This window comes from Plectropomus leopardus, chromosome 2, assembly GCF_008729295.1.
Source record: "Plectropomus leopardus isolate mb chromosome 2, YSFRI_Pleo_2.0, whole genome shotgun sequence".
In the NCBI taxonomy this organism is placed as follows: Eukaryota; Metazoa; Chordata; class Actinopteri; order Perciformes; family Serranidae; genus Plectropomus; species Plectropomus leopardus.
In genome coordinates this window covers 24,113,950-24,128,343 of record NC_056464.1, presented here as the reverse complement: position 1 = coordinate 24,128,343, position 14,394 = coordinate 24,113,950, and the positions used below count along the sequence as shown (strand labels likewise).

At 38.8% G+C, this 14,394-nt stretch overlaps 1 protein-coding gene across 1 annotated transcript in view; it reads right to left on the bottom strand.

The window, feature by feature from the left end:
* Window positions 1-14,394, bottom strand: part of LOC121957215 (zinc finger E-box-binding homeobox 2-like) — a 30,887-nt gene that overhangs the window by 9,651 nt on the left and 6,842 nt on the right. The window lies entirely within an intron of this gene.

Sequence of the window (14,394 nt, the reverse complement as noted above, 5' to 3'; positions counted from 1 at the left end):
GCATGATTTTGTAGTAATATATTTTATTTTCAAATATGTGATAAGAAAAATCAAACGAATGTGTTTGTTTTATCATCATTGAATGAAATGTAAATTATTATTTAGTGGTGTCTTAATACATATTCATATTCAAACATGATTCAAAAGGAAATAGACAAATGAGTTTTTTATCATTTCAGCTTGTAGATTAGGATCAAAGTTTACCAGAGACAATGCTAGATCATTTTAAAAAATGCCAGGAAGTGAGAGCAAACAGGGGAAAAACACAACCAAAGATTTAAGTATGTTTAGTTAATTCTAAAGTTTATATAACATGGTTTTTGAAGTCATTGTCGTACACTGGTGATACTCGTTAAATTATGTTTTGTCCGTGTTGTCTTTCTGTAAGCAAGCAGAATTAAATTGTGTCATGTGAGGTTGTTCAATGTGTTTCTTATCATGACATATTCAAAATGTTTTTTTTGTGGTTTAATGTGCGGATTAGGATCAACACAAGCAAAAAGGTTCAGCGTGCAACATACACATTTGTGCAAAGGAGATCCAGAATTGTAAAAAGAGGGCCTCAAGTAGAAATAATGATAATTTCAATATGTCGCTGAGCTTTCAGCACAATATAAAACTTCAGACACAGAAATATCAGTGTGTTAATAGTCATTTCTCATTAAGTTCAGCGTGATTTCCAAAGAGATGGTTTTACTCTGACAGTACTGAGAGTGAAATGTGGCTAAAACTGAAAATAAATTAATAGAGAAATTAAATAAAAATAATTGTATTTAATTAAGGTCATGACTAAAACCAGAAAAGTTTGTGGAAGAGTTTTTTTTTTTTTTGCTAATGAAATGTAAATACAGCTTATTTAGATAATAATAATAATTCATTTGTAATTTTCTGAAACTATACTGTTCAGTTTTTATTTGTATCAAATGATAAAATGTAATTTGTACTGGCACTGTCTGTATGTGTAATTGTTTCAAAAGAAAACAATTTGTATGACTGTAGAAAAATTAGTTTTTATGTCAACATTTTTGGCGTGCAGTATGTGATTTGTGATGCGGCAGGAATATGAAGCAGCAGTAACAAGAAAAGATAAATAACATGCTGTAATTTAAAAGTGTACCCTCGGTGCCCAGACTGCAGCACAACTGGAAAGGCGCACTACTTTTTCCCATGGCAAAGACAATAAATGACAATCACAAACACATGCCTGGGATTTCAGCTGTAGGCTCTTATTTCCAAGGCTTTTTTTGAGGACCCTGTGTTTTCCTCTCACTGATTGGCAATATCTAATCACAACCAAGTAATGACCATTTAAGAACACACATAGACTCTTTGCCAGTGCCTTTGAAATACATCACTGAAGAAAGCCAAACCATTGTCGGAGGGTGGGGGGGGGGGGGCACCGACTGTGCCAACACACAGAGGGCCAATTCTTCTTTTGAGTGTTGTTGTGAAAATAATGTTTCTGATGAGCATCTGATGATGATAACAACATAACGTCATGTTTCTTATTAGTTTAAAATAAATTTTCCTCTTTGGCCTCTTTTCATTAGATCAGAGTGAAAATAAGGTTTCACAGCTCATTAAATTAAAAAAAAAAACAAAAAACATAAACAAAGTTTATTCATTTAACTGTCAAAACAACACTCAGTCACTCTTGAAAGATTTTGTCTGAGCCGCTCCAAATACACCCTTACTGGCTGAAGCATGCAATAATTGATGAGTATTTTGCTTTCGACACAAATTCAGTTACGACCCACAGCTCACTGTGACACCGGCCAGAGGCTTTTCTACGTCGGCGGAGACATTTCAGCAAATATACAACTTTACATTCAGAAGACGCACACACGGATAACACACTCACACTGTTACTGAAAGAGCAAGAATGGGGCCCAGCATTACAGAGAAGGGGGCGACCCAGAAACACACACAAATAACACTTGATGAGTCTATTAACTAATCTCAAAATGCAACACCTACGTGTGTATCTGTTTGTATCATCTTGTTGCATCTTCATCCCCCGGCTTCTTTACACCTCTATAGAAAGTGAGCTAATGCAAAACTCTGATTCACCCGAGGCCAGTCATCCGAGCCCCTGCTCCATGCTGCAAGATGGGGCAGAATGACTTGCTGTTATGGGGGGTGAAATTGGTCATCAAATGAGCTTACCTACAGCAGACAGCTATGAAGTTATACGATGTAGTTGAGGTCGACCTATCAGCCCTGCAGGAGTTTCCCGGGATGATAGGACGCACCGCTGGGCCCAAAAAGAGAAAAATCTGGTCTGGATTAGCATTAAATTGGCTCTAATTTTCTCTCCCCTGACAGTGAGTGACACTGAGCCTATATGTGCTGTCATTAAAGCAGCACCGCGCTGGGATGGCTTTCATTATCGGGCCCGTTGATTTATTTATTTGGATAGCGATTGCATCCTTCAAATTGGTCTTTTTTTTTGTTGGAGCAGAACATCTTTGAACAGCGCAGGAGGTTTTTTTTGGAATCGCTTGTAAAAAGCGATACGTCAAGGTACAAAGGAGTGATGAATTCATGCAATGTGCAAGAGCTTTACGAATGTATAATTTGTTGGAAGATGCTGAACACAGAATAACACGCAGCACAGAAAACAGTACACTGCTGTTGTGCATGCACTGTGTTGTGTGTGGGAAGAATGTGACTCATATCCAGAGAGTGCTAACCAAACTGTGCTGCATCATGCTTGACAATGTCGATCACTCTGTCTTCTGGGGGCTGTTTCTGATGGTTTGACAACAACAGTGTGTTCGTATCAAACACTGCAGCACTATTTTAATCTGTCTGTCGCTTTCACTGCCTGACAGTGACTGAACATGAAAGACTGGCGGCCCGCCTAGCACAGAGAAGTCGGCTTGGGACACCAGAGTTTTATCCTGAGAAAACACATCGCTTTTGTTGTTACCTGGAGGCCTCTGATCAGATCTGAGTACTAAAAAATGATGATCTGCAGTCTTTTATTATTCACATTGTTTAGTGACTTTTTCAAATCCAGACAGAGACAGATAACCTCTAAATGCATTCATAAGTGTATATGTGTGCGTGACATGCAAAGAAAAAATCTTTACACAACCACACAAAAAATACAGACCGCAACTAAAAAAAAAAAAAAAAAAAAAAAAGGCACATAAGATAAAGGAAAAAATGAACATTTCTTTTGCACTGGCTCACTACAGTACAGAGAGTTTCAGTTCTGGTCTAATTCTGCACTGTTTATATCCCAGAGGGCATCTACTGTACAGCAACACGCTAAGCTGCAGTTTATTTTACGACACACACATGTGATCTGGTATTGACTTAGTAATTATGTGGCTAAATGGTAAGCACGGAATAATTACCTAGAAATTACCTTGTTTGTTTCTTTTGGTTTTAAAGGCAACAAACAAGGCCAGGCCCAATTTACCACGCAATGTAATCGTTACCGTTCTGTTAGTTCTGACAATTCAAGGTCGCCTCATAAAAGCCAGAATAACGGTAATGTAATTTTATATATGCTATTTAATGGACTTTCTCAAATGAGATAATAAACAACCTGATAAACAACTGTTAGTGCAAATTTTAATTTAAGACATTTTAGTAACTGGCATAAATACATTTTGAGTAACTTTTAAACTGAGCACAAATAGCAGTATTTCTGATTTGGTTTTGAACTGTGTTAGGAATACTTTGTGTTTGAATTAAATATTTCATAAAATTATAATTTTAGTTATATACACAAGATCAGAACCACACATTATATGCATACCATTAAAATGACCTTTCCACTTAAAAAAAAAATACAATGGACACAAAATTAAGGAGAGTACCCTAATTTTAAGTTTTTTTTTTTTTTAATCTAGTTTCAGAATTAAACTGTGTTTTTATTTTATTTTTTTAAATTGGCACTTTTTTTAAGTTTTAAATCAAATCATTTGTCAAAGTGATAAATCATCTTGCTACACAAAATAAATTATATCCACTGAAGCATAATGAGAAATATACAGCAGCATCATATTTTTGTCAAAGAAGTCTTTGTAATATTAAAAATATATTTTAAAATATTATTCCTAAGTTATTTAGCTTTAATTAAAAAGTGATATAATGCTTCTCCCATGCTGTTCAAACTGGCATGGTTTCACAGGTGTCAAAAGAAACACTTGATATTTTGATCTCAATACATTACCACGAGGGTCACGGACACCCACGAGCTACACAAAAAGCAAGCTCAGGAAGATGTGTGTATTGTCATTTTACAGTACCTACGAGAGCAGTTCAGAGACGAGGTAGATCCATATTCATCTGTAGAGCCCGTTCGTGTTGATAATGATGACCCATCTTTAAATCTATCTCAGAAATCATATATGCCATTTAAAAAACTCTCACTGTGGCAGCTCTCCTATTCATACATTTGTATAATGAGTCACAGGAGGACCGCAACCAAGAACAAACACCTCCCACCTGATCTCCTCAATCGTAGCAGCGACTCACTCTCTCTGTGTCTCTGAGGGTGATAGTTCCTTCTGACTTTGGCACCTCGGCCTGCTCTGGTTTGGTTTGGCTTGGTCTGACTTGTCCTGACAGCACTGAGAGGAAGAGAGGCACACGTCTGCTTGTGTGCTAATCGAGTTTCAACTAACTGTGTTATTGCACATGCACCAAATACATAATGAACACAGTCATTCCCTAGAAACCTTCTGCAATAAATAAACAACTTCTGATACAAGATTTAATTTCAAAATATCAGAGACTGTATGATATCAGTAATATTCCAAAGCAACTTTAATTTACTTTACAGAAAACCTCTTGGTGTTCGCCTCATTTAGGAATGCAACTCTTAATTCCAATTCATCCAAATGTTTTACAGATTATATCACGAATGCTGACAGCAAATTGAAGATTAAATGCTCCAAATTACATGTTAACCAATAGGAATGGTGGTAATGTGATGTTTTGCTGCACTTTTATTGCATTTCTGTGGCCAGAGAAGAGGAAGTGCAAACATTCTTGTCTAATGATGGTGAAAATAACCACAAACACATTGATATGAGTCTTAAGTCGCGCAGTCAAGTTTGAGTTCAATTGATTACAGTCGTTTCTTAGCAGGCTGGCAGCGAGCCACCAAAAAAAAAAAAAAAAAAAAGGCTGCAAATGGCTGCCGGCGAGTATAAATGAGACTGAAAGTGTGACACTGTGATGGGGACTGTAAAGGTCATATAAGTGTGGAGGAAGAGATGCTTAAATGTGATGTGTGGTGCAGCATGTGATTGTGCAGTCTTGCAGTGTGTGTTTGAGTACTCAGTGTTGTGGTGTGTATGTTAGGAAAAGGGGGTGAGCCAGAGGTGCAGAGACACCAGTGCATAAACAGAGAATAAACTACACTGAGAGCGAGGAAGAGAGGATAAAGTGATGGAGGAAGAGAGAGATAAAAAAGAGAAGGGGGTGAGGAATAAGAGAAAAGAAAAAGAAAGAAAGCAACAGTGACAAACTGTCCTTGACACAAATTCTCAAACTGATGTCGAACTGTGAAAAACACGCTACAGAGGGGAATTTCCCTCAACACACATACACACACACACACACACACACACACACGCGCGCGCGTGCGTGTTTCTGTGTGCGTGCATGCTCACACAACCTAGAGTACAGAGAAATTCAGAAAAACAAACAAACAAACGCGACTTGTATTGTTGGAACAAATGGGGAGCATGACCAGCCTGTTGCTGCAGAGGACTACAACATGATCAAACACAGCAAAGAAATACATGACAATAACTCTGTGGATGTGTGTTTTTTATGTGTATGTGATACTCCATGGATATCTGAAAGGCAGTCAGAGATAGAAAAGTCAAAGCCCATGTGGTGCCACAGCAGCAAAGTCACGGCTCTGCGCCTTTAGATGTCCCGCTCATTAGGAGACACCACCCTGTCAAGGCACTTAAACCACCACCACAGAATGTGCAGCCGAGTGGCAACATCTGCACTTTGAAACCGTCAGAGGGGCACACAACAATCAGCTAGGGAAATAAACACTGAGCTAATTTCCTCGTATTGATTAATGCTCTGCGAAGACAGACGCGAACTGCAATTCTGCACACTGAGCAGTGATCTTTAAATCTGACAAGAAACGATGTATTGAAACTATTTCGCCTTTGTTCACTGTGGCTTTTAATGATTCTGTTCAATTAGGGCCCTTGTGACACAAAAGCAGAATCCCTTTTGGCATTTTATTAGCTTCAAAGCCACCAAGCTATTCGCTGATACCACTAACAAAGTTGATTTGTCAACGAGTTGCGGTTCTGGTATGACTGTGCTCTGGTGTTAGTTTCATTATTCACATATAAGCTCGTTCTCAGTGTGATTTCAGAGGAGCTTGGGCGAATCAAAGCACAGGCCCCCGAGACACCGGCTATAACATGCTGCGTGGTGTTGTGTACAGATGCCATGGCAGCTCTAAAAGAGCCCAGGCATCTGAAAATCTGTTATCTGTTATTCTCTATCTACATGTCACATCACGGCACCAAACAGTGAACCACATCTGCTGAGTGGAAACCTGCACTCATGTGACTTCAAAAGACCAACTGATTAAACTAACTGCAAAATAAGACAAAATAACATACAGCAAAACCACCAAATAGTTAACAAAGCTTTAACTTACTGTTTGATCCATATGCTGCAGTGCAAGCTAATCTACCTTGTGATGAAACTGAGAGGATAATGGCTTGTCTTCTATTGTCTTTATCTTTCACATTCAATCCTTGACAAAGTTTTTTTTTTCTGTTTTTACATCTGATAGGTTTAATCTCCTCCTACTCATATCTGCTCTTTACCCATGAGAACTGCACAGCTTTGCTTTGAGTATGTGTGAATTCACTTAACCAGGCTGGCAGAACGCTCCTTTTGTTTTTGTTTTTTTTTTTTGTTTAAGGGGTATTTGCCAAACATATGGGAATTTTACCTGTATGTGTTGTTTTGTGATCAAAAGCACAAAGCGTACGTATGACATGATTGTAAACATACAGTCAAACAGCATTTTACTATGCCACGATGTATGTCTGCGTTTATGCAATTCAGAAAGGCAAAAAACAAAGCAATAGGAACACTTAGAGCGAAAAGACAGGCAAGGGATCCTAAATAATTTGCCTAGACCAGTAATCACACCACAAAGGTGTGTATACGTGCTACTGAAACAGTAAGGCAAGTGTGACTCACTTGGAGGTACAGTATGCTCAGCTGCAGCTAAAGACACACATGGCGAGCGGTGTGAAGAAGAGGGAGAAACACACTCACAGGGTATACTTTCATCCCCTCTTGTAGATTCCCACCCGAGCCATGTATTCTTGGATTGTGGTGAGTCAACTCGAGACATCCATGATATATTTTTGTAGCCTATAATGATTTTACAGAGTTGACAAGTGCCTCCACAGGAACGTTGAAATTAATAGCTTTACATTTCTCACAGGTAGAGTTTAAAGAGGCAATGATACCATTGCTGGAAAATAAGCTTATCATTTAGTATGTCATTATAATAAATGTTATCTTTTACATTGGCTAATGTGGCTTCTATCTATAGGGTGTGTTTTTTAAACATGCAGCATCTAAGCCATAGGAGATCACCCAAAACAAACTGCTGTGGGTAAGAAATGGATTGGCACCCCAGTCTCATTTTCTATGGGTTCTTTTGTTTTCATGAATGCTGAAAACATGAAAAAGTAGGATGAAAATGACAAGTATAGAGGTCAAAGTTCTTATTTCAATTTGAATACATTTAACCAGCTTCATATGTATGACACAGGCACTGCTTCAGTTTTATTTCTACACCTGTCTGCTGTGTGGAAGTGTCCCCATCAACAGTCAAAAACAAACACATAAACTACCAAAACAACAAAACACTTAAAGCGATGATGCTCATGCCTGAGACTGTTAATTGTTTACCAAATAGAACCGATTTGCATGCAAAAGAAAATGTGGCAATCAGTTTTTCTCTTTGCACAAATGAGAAAAGGTGTGAGTGAAGAGGTGTGCAAAGAGCCCTTGTGGTTGCTTGTGTTCTTCCTCTGGAGGTTTCCTGTATGCTGCTGCCTACGTGTTTGCCGCCATATTTACCTGTCCTGTTGTCCACCACATTGAAATTTTTTTACCTTGTTTGACACCGACCTTTACCTTCAAAGCAGTTGCGTGTGGCTTTCTGCTTTTGTGCCATTTTTTGAACTTCATGGGCAGCTTGCAAAAGTAACACAGTGTTCTCCACGGATAGGCAGTACAGAGGAGATTATTTCTTTAGATTATTTATTTATTGACTTGTTCTGTTTGTCAGAACTTGAAAGGATTTCGATTTTATATGAAAGAAATTCAGAAACTTTTCTCAATTCTTTTCAAAATTCTCAAAACTATAAAAATTACAAAACTGTTTAGACATTTCATGAATTTTCCAGTTTTTCAGCAATTTAACATTCACACAGTTCGCTCCGCTGATGACTTGCATCCTCTGATCTCTTTCTCGCTTCCTCATTGCACATCTGTAATAAACTCTCATGCTAATACAATTTCCACTGATCTATCTTTAGTTAAAATAAGACACAATCTTGATATCATTTTGGACTTCCCACTATGTCATGCCGAATTGTGTCATTTGACTCATTTGAGAGTCAGTGACTCACTAGCAGAGACAAATTGACTTTACTACCGTATCTTTTCTGTGCTTTGAGAGCTTGTATCTTAGAACAAAGGCTTATCACCATGTTTGAGCTCAGTGTAATCGTGCCCCGTGTGCATCTGCTGCACTGGGAACAGGGCTGGTTTTGGTGAGAAAGGTTAGCTTGGTTAGAGGAGCACGTTATTTCGAGTTGGCCCTACGCCTCCGCCTGTGGCCCGTGCTGGTTTCCGTGTAGCGAGGGATTGGTGCAGGAATGCAGTAACGGTCATAGAGGGACCCACGCGCTCACCACACTGTGAATCAAAACCCAAACTCCACTTCATTAGGCTCCTGTCATTGCAAAGACTCTCACACCACTCTATAAATACCCCTGTCTCCCCCCTCCAAATTTGTTTTCCCTCTTTTTTCTTTACACATGAAAATGCTCAGGGACCGTTCCAGCTTTCTGATGTGGCTCTTTATTTTGTACGTTGGCGCAAGAAACCACACAATAGTGGCTCCTTTTGAATATTAAAACATTCTCTGACGGAGCACAAAGGGTCTGAAGTTTTTTAATAGGGGTGCACGCTAAATAAAACTTCTCTTTGAGCTTAACAGCTATACAATGTGGGATTTGGTTAGTTCAGCTCGAGCTGCAACGTTCAGTTACTCACTACGAGACATTTGTTTTTAGGGTGAAACAAGTATGCCTGGTATCCCTCTACTTTGTCTACTTCAAACATCTGCATACACAATCTGTTAGAGGTGTTTTGCGTGATGTGGTGTTCTTGAAAGGGACAATTTATACTGCATTAAAACCCCAAAGTGTCCTCATCTAACCACTCAAATGAGATTTAAAACACAAGATACAAGAATTCTGAGAAAACCACATTAAGATATGAAAAGATCACCAAGGGACATGTGTAGGTATTCACCAGACATGCAGCCACAGCAACATCAATTTAACTACCATTTCTAGAGCTGCAATGATTAATCAATTAGTTTTCAACTTTCAAATTAATGGCCAACTAATTTTCTAATTGAGTTATTGGTTTGCGTAATTTTTTAAGCACAAAAGTAAAAAAATTTCTGATTCAGCTTTCTTAAATCTGATAATTTTCTGGTTTCTTTTCTGCTCTATGATAGTAAACTAAATAATTTGAGGTTGTGAGTAAAAGAAAACATTTTACAATGTCATCTTAGGCTTTGGAAAATACAGATCAACATTTTTCACCAATTTCTGACATTTTATAGACCAAGCAACAAGTCAATTAATCGAGAAACTAATCAGCAGACAATGAAAATAATAGCTGCAGCCCTAATTGTTACAGCATTTACTGCCTAACTGACAATAATAATAGTAATCCTGCTGTTCTTCCTCTTAAAGTACAAAATAAAGACAAACAAGTATTGTTGTCCTGATAGACAGCAAAGAACATGAAGCAACATACAATTATCCACTGCAATTATCACTAAAATCAGAAAGTATAGGATGTTACTGTATCTAAATTGTTTTATAATGACAAATTTTGTCTAAATAGATACAGCCTGTGGAAGACACTAAGCAGCCAGTTCCTGTCTGGTTAACATACAGACGGGGCGCCATCCTCTGGTACACGTTGACATTACATCCTCCTTGTGAGAGATGATGATACACTAAAACATTTCAAGTGACCACATGTGACCTCCAAGGCTTTGAAACATAGAAAAGATGCCTTTCTAATGTCTCACCCTGCTTCTATTTTCTTTGTCTTTCTCTGAATCGTTCCTCCCATTCCTGCACAACACTATTACTTTCTCTGTCCCTGCCTTTCTTTCGTCATTTCTCCTGCCCTTTAAGCACGCACACATAAAGACATACAAGCAGCAGAAAGAGGAACGAACGCTATTAAACTAGTCTTTTTGTGGTTATGCAGTCCTGATTAGGGAGATGTATGAGTCATATTGCATATTAACATACACACATCCATATGTTTGTTGGTTATAGCTTCATGTAGTTGTGTGTGAGTTTGGGTGAGAGGGAGAACGTGTGTGCTGTGCATGTGAAGCCCGAACCAACGCCTTGAAAAAGAAACTAATTAAAGTCATGAAGAAAAATGCAAAGACAGCAGAACCACACAAGAGAGTGTGTGCATGTCATTACTGACCTGGCCCAGTTGGAGAAAAAAAGATGGCAAGAAGAGAGAGAGAGAGAGAGAGAGAAAGAGAGAGAGAAAGAGAGAGAGAGAGAGAAAGAAAAAGAAGGAGAGAGAAACCTCAACCAGCGAAATAATGTATATAAAAAAAGACTCAACAAGAAGAAAGGTTTAAAAAGAAAACTTCGGGAGTTTAAGAGGATCTTTGATGTGTATCAGAAGAGGAAAGCAGCCTTGCGACTGGGACGACAGTAATTTTAAGTCGAAGCAGAAGGCTGGCTGGCTGACTGGCTGCCTGGCTGACTGACTGTGGGCTTTGATGGCGCTGGCTGTTTGAAGTGGTTTTCGGGGGATGGGAGCAGCGTGTGGTGTCAGTGGGACAGGGGAGGTGCTCAGGGATGGGGGGGGGGGGGGGGGGGGCTGATGGCGACCGTACAGGACTTGGGGAGACTGGGCTGGGAGGAGCAGCAGATTGATAGATGGAAGGAGAGGAGAAGAAAACAGGAGAAGTGGTGGATAAAAATGGAAGAGTGAAAGGGATGGGAGGTGGAGGAGTTGGGATATGCAGAGGAGGAGATAATAAGGAATCAAAGGGATGATACAGAAAGACAGAAGAGGACAGAAACAGTACAAGAAAGGGAGACTCGCACAAAAAGAGAGAAAAGAAAGGACAGATGAGAGCCAGAAAAAGCTGCAAATCTGAGAAGGGGAGACAAATAAAAAAAGTGACAATGAAGTCAATGAAGTCAACCTTCCAGATCTGTGTCTGAAAAGTCAGAGCCCCGTCCCAATATCAGGCCTGGACGCATTCACACCTACCTATTACTTGTATCATTTAGATGACGTTACCTCCCTGTGATATGCTGCCAGACTGCCTCATGACTTACTTCCCCTTCCATCCCTCCTGCATGTTGGACACATGCACCGTATAATCATAACTACAGTGTTTCCCTGAGAAGTCAACCGCACAGTCGGAGAGGAAAAAGAAATTGATTCTGTCCAACTTCATAATGTTTTTGTTCTTCTTGCCTTTTCATTTTCTATAAGTTACTGACATTTTCAGTACTTTTGCAATACTATCGTAACCTGTCACATACCATGAGAAATTCTTTCAAAAAAGATGAGATAAGACTATTTACTAGATTGTTACACAGTGATAAATGACAGAGTGGACCAATGTATACTGATATCATTTGCGTTGCTTCCTTTCTAGCACAAAATACTTCCGGTGTATGGATCCTGTTCTTTATCATACCTGAGCTACCAAAGATTATTTTGCAGATCTAATATTGCAGGCTGCTAGCAAACAGTAACATCTTTTCTTTAACATAATTTTACCAGAAATAACATGACTGACTGACTTAATGAATGAACACATTTACTGGCAATAAAAAAAGTTGAGAAGGCGATGCCTTTACTGCCCTTAAATGTGTCTGGTGGAGACAAAGTGGAAATGTGTTAAAATGAGACATTGCCAGAAAAAGAAACAGAGAGAGAGGGAGTGTGAGAAAGGGAGTCAGATGGATAGAGATGTGTGTAAAATTTAAGACCTAAAGCCTTGAGTGTTACAGGTGGGCCTAAAGATCAGTGAAGCGTGTTCGCTCCATGATGGAATGTGTTCACTCCCTCACAGGTAACTATGTGTATGTAGAGTATCTGTTAGCGTGCGTGTGTGTGTGTGTGTGTGTGTACAGAGAGTGGGATGTGCAGGTCAGATGGAGGTGGTGCCAGGTGATCACAGGTACAGGGAGACAGGGGGAGTTAGCTGGCTGACCTCACCCGTGCTTTTCTTGTTGTCTGTCCAAGTTTTACTTTTTTTCTCACCTGGGCAGATATAAATTCTGATCACAGTTTATATAAACATACTTTGAGGTAGCCTCAAGGATGTAAGGTGTGTTTCAACATTTTGGGGGAATTCATATTGAGTGGGAGATCTGGGGTTCCTCCCTGAATACACTTTAAGCATCGAAACACTTTATTTCCTGCATCATGGTGAACCTAAAAGCACCAATTTGTGTCTTTTCTGCATTCATGTGTGGTGGTACTTTTTTATGCTTTATTTGTGCATATTGCTTCATTTTTTTGTGTTATGGCAGATTGCAACTGCTGCTTTTCAGGCTGCATTGTGTCACCAAATACTTTATTAGAGGCCTTGTTGCATCTACGAGTCGCGTTGTAGCAGTATGTCGACGCAAAAGTCCTCTGCTACTTTTCAATTTTTTATTGCAAGGGACAAACGCATGTTTGAGGGAGATGTGTTGTTCCAATCTCACATTTTTTCATACTGGTAATACCAGAGTGGCATTCTATTTATTATAACTGGTTGCCTTTGTCTGTTTTGGGTAGCGAGCAAACCAGCGGGCATATCTCCAGTGTTGATTTTTTTACATTTTTTTCTTTTTTGTGACAATGCATCTTTTTTTCCAGGTATTTCACCTGATGGATTAGCCCACAGGTTTAGTTTAGAGCTGACTCAATCAACAGAAAATTAATTGTCAACCACTTGGATACTATATTTATCTTCTAATTTATCAAGCAAAACATTTCCTACAACTTCTCGAATGTAAAGATTTGCTGCATTACTCTTTATGATATAATTGTAAATGGAATAAATGTGGGGTTTGTACTGTTAATTGACCCTTGGCTTTGAGAACTGTAGCAGGTATTTGTCACTATTTACTGATGTTTTGTAGACTACACCATAGGTGTAGATTTTGGGGGGGCATGAAAGTAAAACCATGAAAGTGTTATTTATTTTTGATCAACACCGAGAACCTGAAACATAGACGCAACAATGCCTCTGGTCAACTATGTGGTGGCAGTATGCAACCTCAGAAGCAAAGGTTGCAATCTGCCATAAAACGGAATTAACGAGAAGAAACTATGCCTGGTTGAGGCAGGAAATACTGTTACATTTCCACCATAAACTGATTTTTTAAAGCACAAATTTGCACATAAAAATTCAACAGAATATATGGAACAAAGTGTTTGATGCTCATAATTCTCTGGGGCTCCAGACCCCCGCTTAATATGTATTCCTTCAAATGTTGAAATGAAGCTTACACCTTTGTAACTAAAAGTTTCTTTTTTAAATAATCAAAAAGATATGATTGAAAGATTAATCAATAATAAAAAAAATAGTAGTTGCAGTCCTTGTCTACATGTAGTTCTTTGTTTTCCTAGAAAATATACTCTATCATAACTTATATAATAAAACTACATTTACAGAAAAGGACAAATTTATCTATATCACCCACTGATGTGGACTCCCTATTAATCCAAATAGCGCAGATTTCATCGATGCAGCACCATGCTCTGGTTTTGAGAAACAAGATCCCTATGCTTGTCAGTCATTAGAGTAAATCTAACGTGCAACTAAAACTTTTGATAGATACGCTCTCCATCGACAGTCTCTCCATCAGTCTGATGAAGAGCTGTCTTGCTCGAAACGTCACTTTGGTGCATTAAATAAGTGATAAATGGAGCCCTGCAGTGTGCAAGTCCAATTTTTTGCCTTCTTACTGTTAACTCTATGTTTTGTTCAGCACCTGCGCCAAGTTTGGATTTGTGTACATACTTTTTCCTCTGTATCTTCTCTATTTTGATACAGCTATTAAGTTC